The 12041-nt window shown below is 40.2% G+C and overlaps 1 protein-coding gene across 1 annotated transcript in view; it reads left to right on the forward strand.

Moving 5' to 3' along the window:
• The window catches only part of LOC102388489 (cadherin-7), a 111703-nt gene that overhangs the window by 20925 nt on the left and 78737 nt on the right, over positions 1-12041 (forward strand). The gene's annotated exons all lie outside the window — the stretch shown is intronic.

A 12041-nucleotide genomic window follows, 5' to 3' on the forward strand; every position in this document is an offset into this window, starting at 1 on the left:
CCATAATATCACCAACAATTAAGAGGAGTGGTTAGCTTGAATCATACAGAGAATGTCGCAGGTATGAAGACTAGAAAAAACATGTCCTATTTTTGGTATTACTAATCTAGGTGAAATAAAAAACATTAGAAAAATGATAAGTGTGTTTGGATTTCATGCTCCTTTGTGATGAATGCTGTAAGACTATTTTGAAAAACACAGTGTACTGACTTTAGGTGTCTTGAGATCTTCTGAATTTAAGTCTGCGTGGTCATTGGACTGGGAAGAGGTAAAAATAAATGCCACCCCTTTCTAATATCTGATAGATATTATTATGTGGCTCACTAAGAGGCCAATCTAAGTCTGACTGAAGTCAGTAGGCCTTTTATGCAGTAATAGTCTTCATTGAGGTCAGGTTATTTCATTTGTATTGTGAAGTATGAATGCATTCTCCCAATTTTTTTCTGAACCATGGAGACAAGACAAAACACATACAACCAAGTAATTTCCCCTCACAGCCTCAATATTGTAGAGTAAACGTGCCTATCAAAATGCAAATCATTACCTGAAGACCAATCTGGTTATATCCAGAGGTCCCAGCAGACCTGCAAATTTTAATGTTAAGAAAAAAATGTGAGGAAAAAAACCAAACCCTTTAAAGCACTTATTCACTGGGGAATTCTTTAAATGATCTGAGCATTTTAAGACAGACTCTCAAAAACCCATATTTACTATTCATACCATACTTCTGCTTCTTCTGAATACTGAATAGTTACAGTATGAGTTTAGGCAGTGGAATCACTTAGGCTTTTATTTCTTACAGTTAGTCTATACAATGCATGTTTGTGTTCCTTTAAAAACCTTAGCTTTCCATGCCTGTTATAGCCCTGCTTCAGGAAATCACTTAAGTATGTGCTTAACTTTCAGTATTGACTTCAGCGAGAGTTTTAGGCCTGTGTTGAAGTGCCATTAATAAATATGGATAGTTTCCTGAATTGGAGTCATATTTTCTTTGTTTGAGGTAACACTGGACTAAATTATTTAATTCCTGTTGATAAGTAAAAATGCTTACAATATGCTATTGATGGTGATGATGATAGAAAACACTTTTATAGGGAGGATGAAAGGGATTGTGGAGAATGGGTGGGGGAAGATGAAGTAAAATGGCCCTATCCCCTGTATTTTCCCATAACTTCTTTGCTGACTAGCATCTGTCTCAACTGTTCTTTCCTCCAGAATTCTGCCCTAAGGAAATCTGTATTGTCCTGTAGAGCTAAACAATTACTTAGTGAAAAAGACTAAGAAAGTGTTATGGATGAACTTAGGGCAAGTCACTGCAGTGAAGCACGATCGTTCACCCTGAAATATTAATTGAAATGAAAACAAGTGTATTTGATTAAATGGCAGAACCAGCCATTAATTCAGGATAATAGGAAAACCAGTGTTATCCCAAAATAACCAGTAGGGTTTGCTTTTTCTTTAAATGCATTTAACTATTTCTAGCACTAAGAATAAAGGCACCAGTGCCTGTAGGAGCATAACTGAAACTGTGTTGGTAGTTAAAGAAAGAATCAGAACTTTGCACTTGTCTCATAGGTTACTTTGTACAGTACTCTCTCAGTACAAGAGTACAGTTTCATGGTGTGGTGCATATTTTTGGTGTTTGCCTTTTAATATAAAATCACCTGTGCTATAGCCCTTTATCATACATTTCTTTTACTCTCTCCCTCTAACTCCTTTACTGTCAGCTTCGGTCCTTCAGGGCATGGATATTAAGCAAAACACTTAGGTTAAGTACAGATAGCCAAAAAGCCTGAGGCTGAATCAATTCAGTCTTTGCAGGTTACTCTAAGCTGCAGAGATTAAATTAAGAAACAACTGGACAGACGTTCACTTTTGATTCAGGAAATACAGCCACACACCTGCACTGGCTCAGACCAGAAGCAGGGGGTGCGGTGGGAGGTGGGCACTAATGCATGTCATTCTGCCAAGTAGCCAGCATATGTTGTATGTTCTCTTCCTTTTCCTGCTGCCCCGGAGGTCTCTGGGATTTGCAGTCCAGAATCACCACAGCAAGACTCTGCAGTTACTCATCGCTTCCTCTTCCTGCTTCCAAGTGCCTCTGGGATTTGCAGCCAGCAGTAATTTTTTTAGCAGGGCAGGGCAGCTCTGTAGTTGGGGGAAGGGAGTTTAACCCCCCCTCCCTGGCCCCAGACCGCAGCTAGGGTTTGCCTGTGGGAGGCAGTCCCTGCCTCCAACTCCCCCCTGCCCAACCCTTTTCTGCTGGAGCAGATATCACAGCCCAGCCCAGGGCTATAAAGCATGCCAGGATGCTGGAGGATTATGATTTAACTTGATCCAGGAAGGGGTCTTGGTCAGAAGTTTCATAAATTGGTTTGACCCAAATCCCTTAAGTCTGATACTGCCTTCAACCATGTTTATCTTAAACCCAATTCAGCCATTTTGAAACTGGTTTATGTGCACTGAACTTCTTCTACAGGTTTAAACCAGTTTCTGATCACTTAAACCAGTTTGTGTAACTTCTGTCCCTAGCCTTAATTTTATGCTTAGTTTTAACTCTGAGTAGTCCCATTGAACTCAGAGAACTTGCTCAGTCCCACTTTAATGAACAGTCCAACTAAGGCCCCTAGGTCATGTTCATTTAAAGACATTATGGGATATTATCTCCAATTCTAATAATTGTGTCTCCTGCCATGCCGTATGTGCAGAACAGGAGGCATGATTTGGGGATTGGGTTTAAGATTCAGTTGCATCTTTTCTACATGCCAATGCATGAGGAGTCTGTGATCATGATCTCAAGTTTCCTCTACCCTGGCAAGTCCAGGGATAGGGCTAACAATCATTGGCTTTAGCTCAACACTGGATCATACAAAGGCTGGTTCCAGACCCCAGTGCTGTCCCTGGTCAGAGCTGGCCTGGACTATAATGGGGTTAGTTTGAGACTCCAGTAGTCGACAGTCAGCTAATTGTCAGCCCTGACCCTTGTCCTGACCTGTTATGTGTTTAGTTTAAGGCATCATGCATGATTAACATGTTAATTGTGGCATAAATGTAACATGTCAAGTGGGCCTAAATCATTGTTGGCTTTAGGTCTAAAATAATTTATTAAGTAAACCAAAAACTATTCTAAATCTATCTGTGACACACTCTAATTATGACCTTGTGCTACAAACTATATTGTTTTGTATAGACCATATTGTTTTAATTCAGACTAGCATATTCTATTTTGCTCTACTGACTGCAAGCTTCTCAGCTCAGGCTCCTTAGCTTGTTCAGGTGAGGTCACCCGCATAAATATATACCACATGTAAATTATTAATATTAACTTGTTTTTAAGGAAAACAACAACAGCTGATATCTCAGTATATGTGTATTCTGAGTGAATTGATTGTTAGAATGGGAGAGAGAGAGAGTAACAAAGGCTATTACTTTTGTTTTGTTTTAACTGTTGCATAACTTCATTTAACCAGTCTTTAACTGTTTTTAGGGAATTAAAGGTTATAGTGGATGCAGACCCAGTTTATTTCATCTTCCATGTGTGCTAAATTTTTCATCATTAAAATGATCAGATTGTCCATAGTGCTGCAGTCCAGTACTTTAAATGTGTCTACAGATACAATTAGTCACAGTAATTACTTTGACTGCTTTTCATTTATACACTTTACAATTTTCACCCATCGTATTAGGGTTTCAGCACTTCCCACTAATGTGCAATATAATATTACAAGAGGATTTTGGGTAGCATTAACATTTAAGCAGAAGAGGAATTTTCAGTAAATGAATACAACATAAAAAACAACAGCCCCCTCCCTGCCCCATCCCAAAAGGAAAAAAAAATGCAACAACAATAATCTATACCCTCCAGGAATCTATTTCTCTGTATTAATGTTCTTTGAAAGCAGCTTCCTAGAAGAAATCATTATAAACCAAGTAGTGCTTCAAGCTATTTCAGATAGTTCAGACTGAAATAGAATAATCTCTCTAAACTGTAGATCAGTAATTTGACAAATAAGACTATATAAAGGGCATACATTACAGTTTATACTCTATAAACAGAAACAGCTTCTTTTTCTTTCTTTCTTTCTCTTTTTTCTTTCTTTGCATACATACATTAGACTTTATGTTTACATTACAGATGATTTTTTGTTTGTAAATTAGGTATTATGCATGTGGCTATTGAAACAATTGGACTCTGTTTATTTCCTCACTGTATTTTTTATACAAAATATTTTAGATTGTGGGTACTGAAATGGTGATATCTACTTCTGAAATTCTCTTTTTTTAGTCTAAATCCTAAATCTAAAACATTAAAGCAAAAAGTATACTATTTTTTATATATATTTGGTGATCATATTAAGATTTGAAATCCCAGACCTGAATCAACTTGGCCATCTGCTGAACAAATGATATGGTAGAAATAGCTTTAAAAGGTAGATTTTTTTTTAAATTCTTTGAAACCTATTCATATGAGTAAAAGCTGTGGACAAGAAAGGAAGAAAATAATATTAATCTTTCAGTGTTGCACTTACATGTAATGTATAGAATTCTCTTCCTACAAAGTATCAAACATAATATTGTAAAGGCAAAAACAAAAAACCTAAGTACTTTAATAGTAATGAATACAAAAAGGACATTATTTTTTCCCAAAGTCTGACAAGTCTATAAAAAATAGATAACTTCCTTGTGGTAATAAAAACAGACAGATTTTTTAAATGAATTTACTTGTCCAAATTTACATTGTAAGTTCTTCTAGTTCTGCTACTATTGTGGGAATAGAAGTGAGAAGTAGGATTTTTTTCCACCTATACTGGGGACATAGTTTAGGATGAATAAGGTAAATGTGATGCTAACTAAAGCCCTGATCCTATAAATTATTTCGTGGGGGCAGATCTATTGAAGTCAGTTTTGCTTCTCCATAGAACACCTTGAAATAGACAGTGGGTATTTAATTATCAATATGCATTTTAATGCATGTTGACTTTCATAGGAGTTATACATGTGGGACACAGAGGGAGATGATTCTTGCATAAGTCTACTATATCACTGAAAAAGAAGTTATACCATGTTAAGACATTTTGTATTACAGCCTCGGTGCCTGGCAACAAAAAGCCACTGGACCTGTAAATAGATTACTTCAGTAAATAATATCAAGAATCATAGTGCATTATGAATAGACACAGAGGGTTTGATATAAAGAGCAGCATTTTTGAAGGAGAGGTTTATCTTTTAACATCAGAAGTAAACTCAAAGGCTAAGTTTTGACTTCTTCAGCTAGAGAAGATAATTGTTGAGGACATTTGAATTGAATTTGACAGTATTATCATGCAATTGTATTGATTTTTCTAAACCTCTTGTATGACCAAAGTTTAGTTCACTGAAGTTGGTTTAATTGCAAAATAAAATGTTTTGGGTGGACATAAAATTAATTTATGTAGGCTAGCTCAGGGAGCAGATCCAATCTATGATATAGCTGACCAATTTTATAGTTTAAATACTGACATACAGGGCATCCAAAGGAATATTTAGGGTTAATACAATAGCAATGCCTGGTTTGACAATGATTTATAGGAATGTTCCGAATAATGAGCAGATTTGTAAATATTAAAATGTGATCCTAGTTTGCCAACAGGAAAAAAAGAGTGTTTTCAATCAATACATTGTTCATTGTGGATTGTTTTCTGTGCATATGTGTAGATGTTTGCCTCACCCGAACTGAGATCATGTGGCTTGAATAGCTGGTGCACATGTTCACCAGTGCCAGGAGCTGTGCTGGAAGCCCAGTGTAATTTATTTGGGGTAGTGGGAGGGGCAGGTGGGATTGTGGGGAGCCAACAGGTCTGTGGAGGGAATGGTTGGAAGGGCTGGGTTTGGCAGGATGAGAGGGGTCTGGTGGGTCTGTTGGGAAGAGGATTGGTTGGTCCATGGGATGGGGAGTGGGGGTGGTCTGTTTAGGGGTGGGAGGGTTGGGGAGCTAAAATTAGCCCAGTTAGGGTTGCAGGGAAGGATAGGAAGAACAGAGTCTTGGGACTAGCACAAGTGGCTCTGTTTTCCCAGCCATGGGGCTGTGCTCCAAAGGTGTACAGACATTTGGTAGATCAGGCTAACCAGGTTCCCAGTTTAATCTAGTGTGCCTTCTCAGGCATATTAATTTAGTTTGGGCCCCCTGTTTTTGCCTGAATGAACCTCCCTGAACATCTATACAGAATAACACTTAGATTGACCTAGCCCTAATTCAGTCAATCCAAATGTAATGTCTGCACCTACCCTAAGTTACTGTACTAAGTTAAAAACTGATTGTGCTTCCAGGTGCAGAAGCAAGTTCTGAGTGCATGGACCTCAACTGAAGTCTCAAAGTTATCTTTCCCTGCTTGTTTATTTGCCCTTATGTATCTGTTATGTTGGCTGTGGGCTCTTGGTGGTGCTACAATACAGAATTGTTGCTTTTCACAAATTAAATATTACACAATTAGTATGTGATGATAAACAGTATGCAGATGGTTTTTACCACCCAGAGCTGCCAAACTGTCTTTTAAGAATATGAGTGACAAATAGCCATTTTGGAGAGTGACATGCCATGATGATGGCCCATTAAAACTCCTCAAGAATATGCAGCCGATTGCATACGCCCACTCAGCTCCATCTACAGCAGCAGCTGCTTCTGTGTTCTTCCTGTAGCTGCACTAATCTTAATGGGCTCGCTGCACATTTCCTTGTAGCTGCAGGGCATCCAGTGCTCTTATTAAAACTGGGGAGGAAGAAGGCATGGTTTTAGAAGCTCAGCATTTGCAGGGATATGAAATGAGAGGACACAACAAAGACATTTATCTCTGCATATATATGACTGCTATATCTACAGCTACATAGATATAAGTAGATGCAGATACAGCTGAAAGACACTACTTAAGAGGAAGAATTGTGTGCATATTATAGAAAATGTGTTGGCTGCTCTTATATCCAATTTTTAGTATTTTATGAATTATTCAACTCACTAAGGTAACCTTGTTATCTCAACTCGGTCTTTCATTTAGTAGCCTTGAGGGCTTGCTTAGATTCTAACTAGAATTTTTTGAGGTTAAGATTTTAGAATTTTGGCATTTACTTTGTGAATTTTGTTGGAATAATAATTTTTCAAGGAGTAGAGTCTTGTATGTTTCAACAACCTTTTTCCTTAGTATTGGCTCAATTAATGTTCAGTCAGGTTTGCATGATAAGGATTACAGTTTAATAAGGATATTGGAGCCCTATAGGATTGATCTAGAAAGGTGTGCACTTGACATACTTCATAAAATACACTTCTACTAATAGTCACTCAGAGAAATACACATTATCATTGAGAGCAAATGTAGTGCTTTTGGAAGCTGGTGATTTTGATAATGCTGAAGACTAAAAATCTTTATTCACAGAACAGATGGTGTCATGTTAACCAGAATCTCTTTTCCTTCTATGTGGGGAGGAGAGTAAAATCCACTCAAAGTTTGGCCAAAGACAGCAACTTTTTTTTCTTTATGAGAAAATGCTATATTTAAGGTTTGGTCTCTGAGGTCCACGCCAACACTTGTGCCTAGATTCTAAACTTTGTATTCTCAGTGTGCATGCTTGAAGGGTGCCATGACTCTATCAAGGGGTACCTTGAATCTGACAAGGTGGAAAACCACTGCTCTAGAAGCACCAGGGCTAAGTACAGACAGAAAAAAAGTCCAAGGCTGAATCGATTCAGTCTTTGCAGGTGTAGCAGGCTAACTTTCAGAGCTTGGGTTGTGTCTCAGGCTTGAGATGCTGTTTTGATCAGTGGAGCCCATCTACCAATCAGGAGGCAGCAAGAGGAGTGAAGTCACGCCCCTTTCCTGAGGGGAGGGGGAGAGGTCTGAGGAGAGAGGATCTCCCCTCAGACCTGACTGCAACAATGTCAAGTCCAGAAGACTTCAGGGGCGGAGCCCTAAAGATTATAAAAGGAGCTGTGTGCCCAGCACAAGGGAGACATCGAGGACAGAAAAGAGAGAAGAGCAGGCCTTAGAAGAGCTGAGGAGAGCTTCTCAGCAGGGCGAAGTAGTAGCCTGGAAGCACCCCTGAAGACTTCCATCAGCAGGGAATGGTGGACGGCTCCAGCAGTTAGGCTCTCAGTGCACAGCATGGCATTGAGACCCTGGGAGCTGCGTGAGGTGGCTTGGGTCTGCAACCTCTGGCATGAGGCCAGAGACACAGTGCACAGGCTGGTGCATGGAGCAAGATCTTTGGAGCCCTTGGGTGGCTCAGGTCCCCAATCCCTGGCACGAGGCCGGGAGCTTGGTGCAGGAGGCACTGCATGGAGGGTTCAGGAGCGGACTGAGCCCGGAGCTGCACGAGATGGTTCAGGCCTCCAACCCATAGTGAAAGGTTGAGTCCAGGGAGCCAGAAAGTGCTCAGGCTAGTGAGCCAGCAGACAGGGCCGAGCCAGAGGCCCCAGATACCCTGCATAGCAGAACCCCGTTCCAGGGGACAATGACCTCTGAAGCCCACCACAGGTGAAAGAGCAGCTTGGTGCAGAGGACAATGGCCACCCTCCAGGCCTGGGAGCTGTGAGTTGCAGGGAAAAAGGATTCCCACAGAGGAGGGAGAGTCCCCCTTGGTTAGTTAAGGGCTTCTGAAAGTGAGGGTCCCACTGGGAGGGCCCCCCTGAAGTTACTAGCTTCCTTGAAGGGTTTGGGAAAAGGTCCAAGGGCATTGGGGTTTCCCCTTGGGATTGAGTTTATCTTTGAGTTTCTTGCACTGTAAGTGGTATGATGTCGTGCCTTACATTTTGTGAACTCTCATGTTTGTAAATTAGTAGATAAGTAGAGTCTTAAATTTATAACTTTGATTAGGGCTTTGCTGGGACCCCTTTCGCTATTATTCACCTGTTGTTTATTTGTATTTATTTGTGGCTTATTTATTTCTCACCTATACTTACCTATAGTTCATCTGTTGGTTATCTGTGTTTATTTTGAAGTTTATCTGTTTCAGATCAGATACTTACCTGTGACTTACCTGTAGCTGGAGCACTGATATAAGGTTTTGTAGCATTTACCCAGAGAGTATTGTATATGTTATTTAGATATCATATATACACACACACATAGAAAGAGAGAAGGAGAATGTATGCTTATATCCATGTTTCTTTTTCCTGTAATAAGTTATTGTAAATAAATTTGTATATAGTTAAGTCCCCTGGTTCTATAGGCGGAGTAACAATTCCCTTAAATTGTAGAAGGGGAGTATATACCCAAGTGTACCTGGGCTACGCAGGTTAGTTTAAGATGCAAAAATTAAATTGAAACAAGTGATCAGACATTTACCCTTGATTCAGGAAATGCAGCCACATGCCTGCAGTGGCTCAGGCCAGAAGCCAGGTGGCTCTAGAACATCCCTCTCCCTGCCCCCAGATCCCAGCTGGGGTTTGCCTAGGGGGATGGGCAGTCCCCATTGTAGACTGAGCTGCATCCCCAGGTGGGCTAGCCCCTCCCCCCCCCCCCCCTTTTGTCAGCCAGTCCTCAGTGCTCCAGTTAGGAAGAAGAGGGGTGGAGCCAGCCCTGGTCTCTGGGGCAGACAGCCCAGCCCAGCCTAGCCTAGCCTTGCCCAGGGCTGGAAAGCATGCGGGGATGCTGTGGGACTGTGATTTAACTTGAACCAGGAAGGGGTCTGGGACAGAAGTTTCATAAACCGGTTTGACTCAAATCAGTTAAGTCTAATACTACATTCAACCATGTTTATCCTAAACCAGTTTGAGCCATTTTGAAACTGGTTTATGTGCACTGAGCTTCCATTCTGTTACAGGTTTAAACCAGTTTCTGATCACTTAAACCAGTTTACATGTAACTTCTGTTCCTAGCCAAAGGGTTAAATAAGATGATGTAATAGAATAGATGAAGAAGCTCCTAACATGGAAATTTTGCCGGATTGGTTTTATCACTCTGACTGTCTATGGATTAAGTAAATTATTCTGAAGGACAGAAAGGAACATAGTAATAACCAGCCATTAGAGGGAGCTGTAAAAGCTGGCAAAATTCAGAGCGCACACAGACCAGAGCAGGAAAAACTGCATGAAGGAGCAGTTTGCAACCAGGAGACAAGACGTGAGCCAAACAAGCTTGCTACCTGGGAGGGGCCAGAGACTATGCTGGGGCCAGAGCCAAAGAGCCCCCTCCTACTGCCCAAGACAAGGCTGAAGGGTTTTTCTTTGTTGATTTATTTGTCTGTTTGCTGTTCAAAGACTGTTTTTGTTTGGGAGGCCTGGCTGAGATGCTCCCAGGGGAGCAAAACCAGCTTGCAGGAGCAAGCAGGCTAAACAACCTGATTACACAATATTTCTCTTTATTCCTCCATTTAACTGTGCTGCGCAGAATTTGGACATGACTGTGACTGTAATCCTCTAATTCTATTTGCCATTCTTTCTGGGTTTGTATGGTCACTTGTATTTCCCTTTTCCTGATTCTGCTCATTTTAAACATTGTGGAATTTACTACAGCTTTGATTGTGCCCTTAATATACAATTGGAGTCTCATTTTTTCTTTGAGAACATGCATTATCTGTGAACTCGGGATACTTGCAGCAGGCATTTATTGGTACATGAGAACTGTCCAGCTTCAGAAAGTTCAGTAAACTTTTGTAGTACCCAGATGTATGCTCAAATTGGACAGTTGAAAAGGTGTAGTCAAGCTACCACAATTCTACTCCCAGAGATCTCTTCTATCCTTGGACTGCTCACTACTTTGCATTGTTTTCTTGTTTCTTATAGTTTTTCCCATCCCACAGACCTTTATTTTTTTCTCATTTCTTTCCACTTTTATTCTCTCTTCTATATATCTATCTAGAAATTAAAGGTGATAGATAGATAGATAGATAGATAGATAGATAGATGTTCTCCCTACCCTGGTACTTTCCCTTCATTTCTCTCTTACCATGCCTTGTGTGCCCTCCCTTTCCCCTTATCTGATCTCTGCTTCTTTCTCACTGGTCCACATATGCTTCATGATCTCTTGTGCTGCTTTCTCCTCTCTCCAGTGTCTTACATCTCCCTGCTCCTCTTTCTGACCACTTCCTCCTTTTCCTCTGCCTTCTTGGTCATGTGTTAACATGACTAGCTTCTTCTGCTATCATCTGTCTTTCAGATTGGTCTAACAACTGATGACTACCAAATCAAGTGTCCAGCAATGCTGTACCTCTCTCCTGTTACTTGTGTTGAGTAAATGTGTATTTTTCTGTGGCATTAATCTTTCTGCTTCACATGGCCTTGTTGTTTTCCCATGTGACTATCTCTGCTCTCACATGACAAGAAGAAACACTCAGGGCAAAGGAACAGGGCACACAAATGCCAGTATGTCAAAGTGGAGAATAGGGCTTTTCTGGCATAATTTTATTCATTGGTTCAGTAACCACAGATGCCATTGCTGAGATGGACAACTTTGGGAGCATATCAAGTACATTATTTCAAACGGTTTCTTCTTAACCTCCTTTTATTAAGATTGTAGTTATTTTTATAAATCTATTTATATTTGGTTCTGTTCTCTTTACGTGTTACCCCTTGCCCTCTACACAATTTATTATACTACAAAACGGAACATAAAATAATATATTCCCTTTTGATCCTAACGTTGTACTACAACACAACATAATTTAATAAAAATCAAATATTTGCCCTCCAGGTGTTTTTCTCTCTGACAATGATTCTTGAAAGCAGGTTCTCTGAGAAACTCATAATCAGCTGAGTAATACTTTGACCTGCTCACAGGTATGATGCAAATGTTGTGAATTACAAGCCCTTGCTGACGTCAGTAAAATATATTACAATGATTCATTTCAGTTGCAAATGCACTGACTTCTTGGTCAGCATGGCAGTTACAGAGGCCTTCTCAAGTAACTCCATATGTTATAGGTATCATTAAATGGATAGATTTTCAAAAGCATTCAGAGTTCAGGAACTTCCATTAAGAACAGTAAGGTCAATAAGTGCTGTGTGTCTGAGCAAGGGAGAGAGAGAGAGCATCCTTCTTTTAGCAGGACTGTGGCAGAGCGTCAGCTTGTCTTTA

The sequence above is a fragment of the Alligator sinensis genome, unplaced genomic scaffold (genome assembly GCF_000455745.1).
Source record: "Alligator sinensis unplaced genomic scaffold, ASM45574v1 scaffold1149_1, whole genome shotgun sequence".
In the NCBI taxonomy this organism is placed as follows: domain Eukaryota; kingdom Metazoa; phylum Chordata; order Crocodylia; family Alligatoridae; genus Alligator; species Alligator sinensis.